Raw genomic sequence first — 14374 nt, 5'->3', positions numbered from 1 at the left:
AGGAACTCAGCAGGTCGAGCAGCATATATGGAGGGAAATAAACAGCGACATTTCACACCGAGATCCTTCATTATTTTCTTCCATAGGTGCTGCCTGACCTGACCTGCTGAGTTCCTCCAGCATTTTATGTGTGTTGCTCAAGATTTCCAGTATCTGCAAAATCTTTTGTGTTTTGGCACTGAAGCTGGTGTCTTTTTTTACTCTGAATGCTATAATGTTGCACCATGCTAAAGTGCTTAGCTGTTTAAGAAACTTGTTCGTGTGGACTCAGCTTTTTCATAACACTTTCTTTACAAAACAGATCAGCATCAAAAATTCGGGCACTATTTTTCTCTAACCCTGATCTTTCTTTAGTGACGGGATAGAGATACGTCTCTACCAAAGGATGTGTAAGGTGATCCTTCCCTCTGCTAGACTGCAGGTCACGCTTGGGCAAGATGTAGCACTTGCTTAGCCCCCCGATCAGGGTCATGTTAAGCAATAAGAGCAGCTGGTGCATATCACAAGTCCTGGTTATGCGACCACTCATGCCAGGTAGACAATCTCTGAAGAGTATTGATAATAGCTGAGGTCACTGGTCTTATAAAGATATTGCCCAGGAGAAGACAATGGCAAACCACTTACGTAGAAAAATTTGCCAAGAACAATCATGGTCATAAAACAATGATTGCCTATATCATACGACACAACACATAATGATGATGATAATCTTTCTAATCTTGTTTAGCAATGCTTTTGATAATGATGTTTTCTTACTGAATTTAATAATGAATTATCAGGGTTGCTGTTTACTTCCATCAATCATAGTTTTACAAATCTACTCCACAGTGACTCATAATTGATGACCTAAAACAGAAGGATTATCACTACTTCAAAGCTTCACCAGTATTGCTAAATGTCTGTCCTCAGCTTTTACTTGCAGGGTCTTATTTCTTCTATTTCAGGATGCATTGAAAATGTAGTGATTCTACAATGTATAATGAAAGGACCCAAATGTGTATGGTTCAGTGAACCTTCCCCATCATTTTCTTCCAAGAGATTAGTGGCTAAACAAACTGTCACATATAGAAGGAGATAAGTGCTAGAACAGGAACCACTTTACTGGAAAGAATTGATGAATATTCTATTTTCTACTTAGGGAACTCAGCAGATCAAGCTTGACCCTTTGATTTCCTCCAGCAGACTGTTTATTGCTCCAGGTTCCAGCATCTGTAATCTTGAGTCTTCATTTTTCTACTGATTGTGGTAAAGTTATTTTTACTGTCTGGTCCCAGCATCAGATTGGGTACAAAAAGATAATTCTGATTTGATACCCTTTTTCAAGAAAGTTAGGGATTCAAACATTTCATTTCCTCACCTCCCCGTCTCCTTTCCTCTGATATATGAAGATACAATGTCCCATTTTCAGCTGACACTCTCTAAATCCAAAGCACTAAATGTTCTTTAGTTGAAAGATTTACTAATCTGTGATTGTATTAACTAAAGGGACTAGTTATTAGCTGCATCCAATGTGTACTGGTTCATGTACAAAAGTTCAATGATCAAGGCAAATTTGTTATCAAAGTATGAATATGTCACCATGATTCATTTCCTTGCAGGCATTCACAGCAGAACAAAGAAACACAATCAAATCAATGAAAAACGACACACAACATCTGGCAAACTACCAAAGTACATAAGAAGACCAACTGTACAAATAACAAAAAAAAAGTCAGTAAGTAAATAAAACTGAGAACGTGAGTTGTGGAGTCCTTGAAAGTGAGTCCATAGCTTGTGGAATCATTTTCGTGTTGAAGTTAGTGAACTTCATGTGAACCATGCTGGTTCAGGAGTTGAGGGGTTTTTATATTGGTTATAAGGACAACATAATTATTGAAGTGCATGCAGTGAGTACCAATTCCAAACAAAGAGAATGAACACAGTCCAGACCTTGAAATCTCAAAGACTCACACTCTGTATGACTGATGTGAAGGTCTCTTCCTCCTGCTGTGTCCTGTTGAGTGTGGTTTAGCATTCATTTTGATAAGACTAGAATATAAAGGCAAGGATGCAATGCTGAAGATTTGGTCAGACCACATTTGGAATATTGCGAGCAGTTTTGGGTCCCATAAAGGATATGTTGGCGTTATAGAGGATCCAGAGGAGGTTTCCGAGAATTATCTGGGAATGAACGTGTTAACGTATCAGAGTATTTGATGGCTCTGGGCCTACACATAGTGGGGTTTAAAAGAATGAGGGGGATCTCATTGAAAGCAATGAAATATTGAAAGGCCTAGATGGAGTGGATATAGAGAGGATGTTTCCTATAATGGGAGAGTCTAGGACCAGATGGCGAAGCCTCAGAATACAAGGACACCCCTTTAGAATAGACATGTTAAGGAATTTCTTTAGCTAGAGGGTGGTGAATCTGTGGAATTCATTGACTTAGAAGACTGTGAAAATCAAGTCATTTGGTATATTTGAAATGGAAATTAATTGATTCTTGATTAGTAGGGGTGAGAAATGTTACAAGGAGAATGCAGGAGAATGAGGTTGAGAGGGAAAATAAATCAGACATAATTGAATGGCAGAGCAGACTTGATGGGCCAAATGGCCTAATTCTGCACTTTTGTCATATGATCTCTCTAACTCTGTACTCTATATACTTTTCCACTTTGACCTTACCTGCTATGATATAGTTCCAAAGCTAAGATCCATCTTCCTTTCACTTAAATGTCACTTGGTATCCTCCGGTGCAGATTGAGCCATCCTTTATCAACCTCATTTTTTCTCACAGTGAGCCATCCGTCTCATAGTGCTCTTTTTGCAGATAATTCCTCAGGATCATGAATATCTTGCTTCCATTCCAGCCATGTGAGGTTGGAGGAAGTAAGTGAGTCCAATGTGGGCCAGAAGGCAGCTGAGGGGTTGGGCAGGTGGGCCAACTAGGGGGTGAGGTTCTCTATCTGCTGCTCACACAGGGTGACTCTATCCCAGCGATGCATGGCTTCAAGCTTCAAGGTACAATCCTGAATGATCCCTCTGCTCAGTGAATATGGCCCCAGAGTCAGAGGGGATGTTGTATTTCATTAAGAAGTCTTTGAGAAATCCTTGAATCATCTGTTCTCCTGAGAATCTCATCCCATAACATATCTTAGTATAGAGGCATCAAGTCATGAGCCATGTGGTATCTTACTATCAATTGTCTAGAATTCTATGCTAAACATGCTTTACTTCAGTAACATGGCATTTTGGATGGTACAACACCTATTTTGTTCCCTTCATCTCAATCAATTTTGGCCCTGCCTCACAGTATGTTTCTGGTTGCACTTGCTCTGTCCCAAACTACTGAATGTCTGTTTCAAGCTTTACACTACAGTATATGTCAGTGTGCTGACTGCAAGTTATAAACATAATTCTGTTTCACTACTGTGATGGTACTGGGTTTGCTGATCGGGAAGTTCTAAACTCCAAAAGAAGATCTTAAATCCTATTGAATATACAAACATTTGTAGATAGCTATTGATAAACTCACTAAAGGGAGGTTATATTGTATCTACCTACTCTTTAAAGACTAGTTCACTTCCCTCTTTATCCTTCATAGTGAGTTTACCTGCCAATACCCATTACCTGAACAATGGTTGACTCCTTCTTACCAAGGAGGAGATACTTCCAGCTAACAAAGTAGTTTAAACACAGTCATTTATTTTTAGTGATGCATGTTTAAATCTGGAGAACATTCTTACAACACAGATTACAAACGATTTCTAAAATAGAAAGGATTTCCAAAACACAGATACAATCCTATAGCTAAAAAGACAAAGCGGTGAGTTGCAGAGAAACAAATTATCTGTTGAAGAAATCGAAGGCAGAGGAATGGATTCTCATCACCCTGAATTTCTTTCGTTCTTCTTGCTGTTCTTTACCATTCCTAACAAGCCTGACTGCTCTCTACATGTATACTTCTTTTTCTGCCACTTGGGTATCTTCACAAGCATGTGTTATTTCTTCAGATACCTTTTTACACAAATAGTCTAAAATCTTCTGGAGACAGAGTTCCTAGTTTCCCACAATTAATGTTGTCAAGCTGACTCTTTGAACACACAAAACTTCCAACTAGTAATAGATCAGCACTTTAATGTACTAAGTGATAGCATCAATCTGGTCTGAGAGCTTCCTTGAACTAAAAAATTTAGCCAGTGTTGTCCGGTTTCAAACAAGCCAAGTAAAATAATCCCATTGTTTTACACGGTGTCTCCTAACCAGTCTGCCCAGATGCTGTGGACAAGCATACTGTGTTCCATAGTGAGGTGATGTTTGTTTGCAAAGCCGTCTTTTAAATTTCAGATTGATTATTGCTTGTCATTTACAATTAAGAACTAAATGCTGGCTCCCATTTACTGTAAGTTAACAAATTACGGGTTATATACACAAAATGCTGGAGGAACTCAGCAGGCCTGACAGCATCAATGGAAAAAAGTAAACAGTCAATGTTTCAGGCTGAGACCAGTCACCAGGACCTGAGGACTGAAGGGCCTCAGCCCGAGACATGGACTATTTATTCTTTTCCATAGATGCTGCCTGGCCTGCTGAGTTCCTCCAGCATTTTCTGTGTATTACTATGATTTCCAGCATCTGCAGATGTTCTCTTGTATAGGAAAGAATATGGGTTGGAAGTTTAACTTACTCACAGCAACTCATTGATCTCTAGAAATTTCAGCTGCTGTGTTGGAAAGCTGAGTTTGGCAAGAAAAAAAGAAAGGCCCCCTGGCCCTGTATAGTGAATACCTATCACAGTACTTTATTTAAAGTCAGCAATAGTTTTGATTTAATTGACCATCATGCTTTGCTTCTTGACATCACACTATCTTAATAGAGTTAATGCATGTTGCTGTTGTTTCAACAATCTTCTCAATACTGATCCATTTCAGCAACATTAGTAAAACAGATCTCACAACTCCAGCGTTGTTTGGACTTTTATTTTCTCAATCCAGCTCCCATTTACTTCCTATTATTTTGATCTCTTCCATACAGATCAGTTGTGACCAACAGGCATTTATTATTTTCCTTTAGACAGCAGCAACCATGTTTGCATCTCTTAAATTAATAGAGTTACATTACACTTCCTGCCATTTATTTGCAACTTAAAACACACCTGCTTTCTTAGTTTTCCTGTTTTAATGGATGATGAGTTATCTGAAACATCAACTCCATTATTTTTTTCCGATATTTCAAATTCCTGCCATCTGCAGTCCGCCAGTCCTAATGAAGGGACTTGGCCAGAAACATCAACTGTTTATTCTTCTCCACAGATGCTGCCTGAGTTGCTGAATTCTTGCAGCATTGTGTGTGTGTGCTCTGGATTTCCACCATCTTCAGAATCTCTTATGTTTATGATCTGCAGTTTCTCGCTTCTAAAAACCAAAGACAAATCTTACTAGCATGATAGGCTTTAAGTCAGAGAGTGCCTCATAACACCCTCTTGTGTAATCGGCAGGTTGTACAACAGAACCTGGAGAAACACTTAAACCTAACTTAGCATTGAGAATCCCGACCCTTTGAAGAGTAAATTAATTGATTCTGTAGCGTCATTTATTTCAGTAGCGTAACATTGAAAGTGCATGTTCGAGTAGTGCAGTCATTAATGCAAAAACAAACCACTGGAAAAAATCCTCTGCAAGTCAGGCAGCGTCTGCAGAGGGAAGTGGGCAGTGGTTTTAAGTATTGAGACTCAGTTCAGATGAAAGGCCTTGACTTGAAACACCAACTTATTTTCCTCCATAGATGCTGCCTGACCTGTGGAGTTACTCCAGCTGCCAGTATCTGCACTCTCTTGAGTCAGCAGTTAGTGCTGCCGTCTAAAAGCTCTGGTGATCCAGGATGCTCTCTTTCTGGAGTTTGCTTGTTCATCCTGGGACCAGGAGGGTTTCCCCAGATGATTTAATTATCTCTCACACGTCAATGATATGTGGTTTGAAATCCACTGTAAATTACTCCCCAGTGCAGGTAATTGGAAAAAGAGTTAATTGTCAGTGGGCATTTGAGATAGAACGAACTGCAGGGCCAGAGAGAAATAGGAATGGGAAAATAGGGAATGATCATTTGGAACGTATGGAGTCGATGGGTTGAATGGTTCTAATAATTAATTGGCAATCCTCTGATGACTGAACTCATCCTCTCCATGCTTGCCTTCTCTCCTACTCAAGCATAGACACAGCCCAGCCCTGGGCAATGTGCAGCACTCGAACAAAGTGTAACTGGCGTAACTGATTCAGCACAGCTCCTGGTGTGATTGAAGTCCGGAGAGGTGAGTAAAACAGACAGTGGTGGCAGTGCAATGACTATACTTAATGATGTTCCACACCTTCACAGCTCATATGCCAATTATCCAAGAAATCAGCAGCTGTCATTCTTTGGTGTTTATTAACACCAAATATTGGGAATAAAAATCACCAGTAACAATTTACATGAAACAGCAGAGGAGGATCCCAGAAGCAGAAATGAGATGACATAATCTGCCTGTGTGAGGTTAGTTGATTTGGACTGGATGGGTCTTCCTTCAGATACATGTAATGGAGTAATTTTCATTCAGTTGAAAAGTCAAACAGAGTCATAAAGTCATAGAGTAGTGCAGCTTGGAAACCAGCCCTTTGTCCGATTTAGTCCAGGCCAGTTTGGTTTTCTGCCTAATCCCATCTATCTGTACCTGGACATTTGCCCTCCATATCTCTCTCATCCATTTACCTATCCAAACTTCTTGAAAAGTTACAACTGAACTCACGTCTACCACTTCTGCTGGCAGCTTGTTCCACACTCGCACATCCCTCCAAGTGAAGAAATTTCCCCTCACATTCCCCTTAAATAGGTCACCCTTCAGTATAGACCGATAGTCTCTAGTTCTCGTCTCAGCCAACCTGAGGGGAAAAAAGCCTGCAAACGTTCACCCTACCTATATCGGTCATAATTTTAGAAGAAATTAATACAACAAGATGGTCCCTTGACATCATAATCCATCTCGATATAATCTTGCATTTAATGTTCATCTGCACTGCACTTTCTCTGTAACTGTTACATTTTACTCTACATTGTTATTATTTTACCTTGTTCTAACTCAATCAATTGTGTAATGGTTTGATCTGTATGAACAGTATGCAGGACACTCCTCACTGGAATTATAGGTGGCTCTAGCGAGACTGTACTTGGAATATTGTATATAGATTTAGACTTCAGACTCAAGACAGGGTATACTTGCAACAGAGGAAGTGTAACAAAGGTTTAGAAGATAGACCTGTGGAATGGGAGGGCGTGGTTAATCTTGTTGGAAAAGGCACAGTAAACTATGCTCTCGAGGTCTGTAAAATGGAAGGTGATGTCACTGGAAAATATAGAATCCGTAAGTAGCTTGATATAAGAGGTGGAGCTTAGGAGGACGATGGCGCCTAACGGCAACTCCTTAGCTTGCATCTTTGGAAACAGCTCTATTTCTATCTTTAATATCTCTATTTTTTCCTTTCAAGGTTCTTTTGAAGACCCTGACCTGGAGTTACACTCTGACTTTGGTTCTTTATGGAAATGAGACGCACTCTCAGAGCCTCACGACCAGCCGCTTTTCAATTTGCCAAGGATGCGGCCTGAAAGACTAGCGCACCTTCACGGTGCCAGATCTTCTTGGATCTGGAGGTGGGTGGATTCAAGGCCGGTGCTGCCGCCTGATGTGTTGTGGGAGAAGGAAGATCGTAGGCAGCAAGCTGGCTGCTGGCTCTGTGCCCAGAGACCTGAGTTCTTTGATCACAGAGCTTGGGAAAAGCAACACAACAGACTTTTAACACCATAAATCAGTGAGTTGTGCTTTGTTACATTTCCCCATTCGCTGTGAAGTGGCGACACCTCTTTTTCCCTTATTAGGGAGAGAGAGAGCCTGTGGAATGTCGAATTACTGGGTGAACAAATAGTCTTTGGGGTACTGCAAGTCTGTGTTTTTATTGATGTTTTGCTGCATGCTAGAGCCCTCGGTGGGGGGAGGGTGCCGATGCTTTTTTGCTGGTGGGGAGGGGGGTCATTGCTTTGCTGCTGCTTATGTGTGGGAAGGGGAGTTGGGGGAGATTTGGGGTTCTAACATTTAACTGTCTTTCATTCTTTGGGGCACTCCTCTGTTTTTGTGGATGGTTGCAAAGAAAAAGTATTTCAGGATGTATATTGTATACATTTCTCTGACATTCAATGTACCTATTGAAACCTATGTGGTTGATGCAAGGATAATCTTTCCCCCACTGGGGTGTCCACAACCAGAAAATTTAGAAATGGGTGTTTCTGGTAGAGAGGAGAAGCAATTTCTTCACTGGGAAGAGGTAAATCCTTGGAATTCTCCATCCAAAAGATCTGTGGAGGCTTGGTTACTGAGTGGAGATTGGTAGTTTTCTATATGCTGAGGGAAATGTGGGAAATGAGGTTAGTGCAGGGAAGTGATGCTGTAATGCAGGGGTTCCCAACCTTTTCTAGGCTACGGACCAATACCATTAAGCAAGGGGTCCGCGGATCCCAGGTTGGGAACCCCTGCTGTAGTGAGAGATCAGTCCTGACCTTGTTGAAAGGCAATGCAAACAAAGGGACCCAGTGATCCATTTCTACTTCGCTCTCCTCTGTTTAATGTTCAAGGAAGTTTCAAATTCATGAGGTTGAACACTTTTGTGCGTTGCACTGCTGTTTATATGTTTTGGGGAAACTTTATGTTGGAATAGAGGTGCTACAACAACCAAAGCCCCCATAGAAAAGGCAAGAGCTGAATTTCCTGGCAGGTACTTAGACCCCCTGAAATGTGTGAATCATTGCTTTATCTTCAGTTAAGCAAGTTCTCAACCCTAGTCTTTTGCTGGAACTGTGCAAAGAAAATTTTAAGACACTGGTTCCATTTATCTCCTGCCCTTTAGTTTGCTCCTGTAAGAGTGAGTGAGTGTGTGTGTGTGTGTGTGTGTGTGTGTGTGTGTGTGTGTGTGTGTGTGTGTGTGTGTGTGTGTGTACGCGCGCATTAAGAGATCAGAGAACGCCTGTGAAAGCAATGGGAGGAGCACATCACCTCATAATCCATTACTGCACCAGACACCTAATTCAGATTAATCTGCAGTTCCGATATTGGTCTCCTCGGCCAACTCATAATCCAACAAACTGAAATAAAATGAAGTAGTTCTCAATCCCAAAGGACTGCCTGAGAAGAGGATGTATGTGCTTCATTGCTTCCTTTAGTTGATAGCACTCTGTCCTCTTGAGGTAGAATATCATGTGTTTAAGGACACAAGAGCTGAGTTTACACTTTAGTGGAGTTCTAAAGGGGTGTTACACTATTGGAGCTCCCATCTTTTGGATGAGGGAGAAACCATTTACAGAACCTGCTTGGATAAAAGTATAAACCCATTGGGAGCATTTGAAAGACATGGTGTTAGTATAATTGTCTTGTCCAACATTCATCTATTCACTAACATGACAGAAAAAAAGATCTGAGGCATATTTCCACCCTGTGGGATCCTACTGTGTAGACTGGCTGCCTCACCACCTGTAACTGGGTCACACAAAATCACTTCAGTTTCCTACCTAAGGTGATGAAAGATTTAACAAAATGTTTCTTTCTTTCCCATTTTGTGTATCAAAGTTATAACATCTTCAGCTTCTGTGGGAAGCCTTAATACCAGAGTTGATTTGTGTGTGCACTCTCAACAGATGTTGCCCGACCTGCTGAGCCTCTCCCATTACTCCTTTCAATCATGTCTTAGTTCATTTGAGGAAAAAAATCCCCTGCATAGAAAGAAGCATGACATCTCAAACTGCTGGTGCTTCTTCAAAGGATCCCTCTTCCAAAATAAACTTCTGTGATTAAATAAGTTTTGATTTCTCATGTTCTTTGACAAACCCTGAAGATTTGTTGTTACGCTTGATCATTTGATATCTCTTGTATCCAGCTTGCATATGTTACGTGCTTCTGTGTATTCTTTAACACTAATGTCCTCAAGAGAGAGAAAATCCATTGAAAAACTGATTCGCATTTTTACTCAAAACACCCTCAGAATGAACTTATCATAGAGAACAGAGAAGGTAGTTTTCTGCATTGTATCTGCCCCCAAATACCCTTTTGGATTCAAAGTTAATGTTACCAGCTGGTGTTGCCTTGTCCCTGGTAAACCTTCATAATACAACATATAAGCTGAGAAATGCTCTCAGAAAGAAGTTTTATTTAAGCTATATACATAAAATAATTTGCTCAGATCCTTGCTTCTATATGGGACTGAATGTAGATATACAGAAAACACTTCTCTAGGGATGTGAGCTGGATGGAGAGGAAGCCATTTTGTATACTGGCAAGAAAATGAGTGATGTAATGCATTAAATTGGCTGTATTAGAAATAGGACCATACTGGTAGGAAACTTAAGTCATTTTTATGCCTCTATCTGGTTTCCATACACATGGCATGTGCATACACTTGGTAGCTACTGGTAATGTCAAATGGTGGCAAGAGATAGGAGGTAGTAATTAGTGTACAGAGACTGAGGCCTGACTCAATCTCGCCTGTTGTTCAAGATTGTTTAATGTCATTTCTAGTACACAAGTGTAAAGGGGAACAAACAAATTGTTACTCCATATAACACACTGGTTAAGATTTTTACTGCTAAGTTGTAGGTGTTTCATTTTAGCAGTTCTGTAACAGCAGTCTGTTCTGCTTTCAGCCTGTTTAAGCTTGAGCTAAGATAAGGGACTTTGTTGTTAAACTTAGGGATGTTGTGACAGCCAATCAGGTTGGTGGAACTGGAAGAAGATCCTAGAGAACGCTGGGCAGAGAGGTTTTTGTGACAGACATTGGTGTGGGTCGAGGTCCTTTTGGTGGGAGCTGGGAGAAGACAGGAGGGAAGCTGGCTGAGGATGACCTCCCGGATGCACAAGTTGCTTTGTGCAGATGAATGGCTTCAAGGCAGAAAGACCAATACTTGTGTGGGAGAACCTGTATGTTTGAGATGGATTTTCAGTGACATTCCAAAGGTGGTCTGTGCTTTAATGCAGACCGTGGGTCTGGCATGTGAGCTACAGACAACTTCCAGATGATCTTCAATTTATGTGCACATTTGGCTTGGGTTAATTATGATGGACCCTTTTGTTTTTTTTCTTTCTTTTCTTTAATAACTGTTTGGTTAAGTTAACATTCACAAATATATTTTCTTTATAATTGTATGCAGTGTACAGTCTGTTATTTTATGCCGACAGGCAATTGCATGGGGGCAGTGAATTACATAGCATCCGTACAGGTTCTCCCACACAAGTATTGGTCTTTCTTCCTTGAAGCCATTCATCGGCACGAAGCAAGTTGTGCAACAGGGAGGGCATCATCGGCCAGCTTCCCTCCTGTCTTCTCCCATAGGGGGCAGGAGTGGTTTAGTTCTGAAGGTGTAGAGATCTTTGATACGGGGATGATGGTGAGTGATTTGAAGCACGTGAGTACAGCAGTCTGGATGAGTGAGGAGCTGAAGATGCCTGTGAAGAGGACAGTGAGCTGCTGTGCACACGCCTTGAGTACTTGGCCTGGGATGCTGTCTAGCCTGATCATGTTATGGGGGTTGACTGTCTGCAGAGTCCTTCTCACGTTTGCTGCTGTTACAGACTGGCTGCTCACCAGGGATGGGGTAGCTTTCATGGCCAGTGGTGTGTTGCATGCCTCAAAGTTGTTCAGAGCATCAGGGAGGGAGGCATCAGTCAATGCTGCGTAGTTAGTAATATCCTTGATGCCCAGCCACATAGTTACTGGGCAGGTGTTCCTGAATTTTTGAGCGTAGGTGTTCTTTGCCCTCTTGATGCCGAAGATGAGATTTCTGGCTGCTCTGAGAGCTGTTCTATCTCCAAACTTGAAAGGCAGCAGCTTCGGCTTTTAGTAGGGAGCATACCTTAGCTCTTGTGGTCAACAGCCTGCCCCTGCATTTCTAATGCTAGCACTGTTTATTGTTCTTGTGTTAAAATGCTTTGTGACATTATGGTGGGAAGTTCCAGTTCATTTATTGTTACATTTTAGCTTGGGTTATACAGTTATTCATGTGTGTATTTGTGGGTCACCCCAGCTGTAACCGGATTGTGTGATGGTCAACTCACCTGTCTGAATGAGGCTGGTTGGGTTCACTCTTTGGGTCATGGTGCCTGGTCTGTTTTGTATTTATCACAATAAAACGGTTGTTGAGTTAACGAGCTTCCTCATCTGTCATTATGGACCAAATGCTCGCCACAATACTTTGGATCTCTGGTACTTTAAGCATCAAAAACCATAACCAATTTAACTTACTGTGACATAGAGCTCCTGGTATGTTGCTGACATCCAACACTGGTAGGTGCCCACAGCTCCAGGTCCTTTTGACCTGCATCCATCTGACAGGGACTTCAACTGCAGCAAAGCACATGGATGGTTTTGGCACATACTTGGACCTCTGGAAAGTGTCCACAGCAGGGGTGATTGATAAGTTTGTGGCCTAAGGTAGAAGGAGTCAATTTTAGAAAACATGGCACATCTATTTTTCAACATAGTCTCATACTACATTTGCACACTTAGTCCAGCAGTTGTGGAGCATACGGATCTTGGACCTCAAGAAAGTGTCCACAGCAGGGGTAATTGATAAGTTTGTGGCCCAGGGTAGAAGGAGATGAGTTATACAGCTCTCGTTACATGCACATGCAGTTCAACTCTTTGCGTGATTATGCAGAAAATTTGAAGTTAATAACTCATCAGTTAATAACTCCTCGGGGTGATTAATAAGTTCATGGCCTAAGGTAGAAGGAGATGAGTTATTAACTGTCTGGCAAATGGAGTACAATGTTGGTAAATGCAAGGTCGTCCACTTTGGAAGAGAATATGGAAGAGCAGATTATTACTTAAATGGTAAAAAAAATTGTAGCAGGCTACTGCGCAGAGGGACGGGAGAGCTTGTGCATGAATCACAAAAGATTGGTTTGCAGGTGCAGTGGGCTATCAAGAAGGCAAATGGGATGTTGGCCTTCATTACTAGAGGGATTGAATTTAAGAGCAGGGAAGTTATGCTGCAACTGAACAGGGTACTGGCGAGGCTGCACCTGGAGTACTGGGTACAGTTCTGGTCTCCTTACTTGAGGAAGGATATACTGGCTTTGGAGGTGATGCAGAGGAGGTTCTCCAGGTGGATTACAGAGATGAGAGGGTTAGACTGTGAGGAGAGATTGAGTTGCATGGGACTGTACTCACTGGAATTCAGAAGGATTAGTGGAGATCTTATAGTAACATATAAAATTATCAAAGGGTTTGATAAGATAGAGGCAGGAAAGTTGTTTCCACTGATAGATGAGACTAGAACTAAGGGACATGGCCTCAAGATTCAGGGGAGTAGATTTAGGATGGAGATGAGGAGGAACCAGAAGGTGGTGAATCTATGCAGTTCTCTGCCCAGTAAGGCAGTGGAGGCTACCTCAGTAAATATATTTAAGACAAGGTTAGATAGATTTTTGGATAGTCAGGGCATTAAGGGCATTAAGGGTTGTGGGGGAAAGGCGGGTCGGTGGAGATGAGACAATGGCCAGATCAGCCTTATTGAATGGTGGAGCAGGCTCAACGGGCCAGATGGCCTACTCCTGCTCCTATTTCTTAAGTTTTTTAATGTTTATGTTTCTCGCTCAGGACACGATTGAAGTACTTGCCCTGCCACATGGCCACTGATGCATCCATAGTGAAATGTGCTGCCTTCACACACTCAGCGACTCAGGAACAACTTCTTCTCCTCTGCCATCCGATTCCTAAATGGACATTGAACTCTTGGACACTGCCTCACTTTTTTAACATATTGTTTCTGATTTTTGCATGATTTTTAATCTATTCAATGTACATATACTGTAATTGATTTACTTATTTATTATTATTATTTTTCATCTATATTATGTAGTGCATTGAACTGCGCTGCTAAGTTAACAAATTTCATGACACATGCTGGTGATAATAAAACTGATTCTGAAAGCCTTTTATTAGATTGACAGCAGTCACACGAGTGAACAGACACTGCTGGCTGTAAAACATGGTGTGATGTACTGTAAATCCTCAAAGGTAAAAATAACAGTAATGAAATGAGTTTCAATATGATACAGCATTTCATTTGGTTGGTAAAGTAAAATATTTATTTTCAAGTCATTAAATCATAATAAATCCAATTGGAGTAAGTAACTACAGCCTTATGAGAGAAAGATGAATCAATGTGTACCTGGTACCCTTCCACTCAGTAGTTTTACATCAACACAAGTATAGGTAATGTGGGAGAGCTTTAGGGGAAAAATGTGAAGCAAGAGCAAAACAATCCAAGTCCTGTGGACTTGCAGAATTTCCTGAATTCTTCATCCTGGGTTAATAACCACTAA

At 41.2% G+C, this 14374-nt stretch overlaps 1 long non-coding RNA gene across 3 annotated transcripts in view; it reads left to right on the top strand.

Moving 5' to 3' along the window:
* Positions 1-14161, top strand: part of LOC140734698 (uncharacterized) — a 57507-nt gene extending 43346 nt beyond the window's left edge. The window contains exons 2-5 of one of the 3 annotated variants that reach the window (XR_012100589.1): positions 1599-1710; positions 6186-6286; positions 7497-7817; positions 13647-14161. This is a non-coding gene — a long non-coding RNA (uncharacterized lncRNA). Of the gene's footprint in view, positions 1-1598; positions 1715-6185; positions 6287-7496; positions 7818-9690; positions 12191-13646 lie in introns of those variants that run through there. The other 2 variants (XR_012100588.1, XR_012100590.1) reach the window with 2 other exon arrangements.
* Positions 14162-14374: the final 213 nt, after the last annotated feature.

The sequence above is a fragment of the Hemitrygon akajei genome, chromosome 10 (assembly GCF_048418815.1).
Source record: "Hemitrygon akajei chromosome 10, sHemAka1.3, whole genome shotgun sequence".
NCBI classification, from domain to species: domain Eukaryota; kingdom Metazoa; phylum Chordata; class Chondrichthyes; order Myliobatiformes; family Dasyatidae; genus Hemitrygon; species Hemitrygon akajei.
This window is presented reverse-complemented; position numbering and strand designations above follow the sequence as displayed.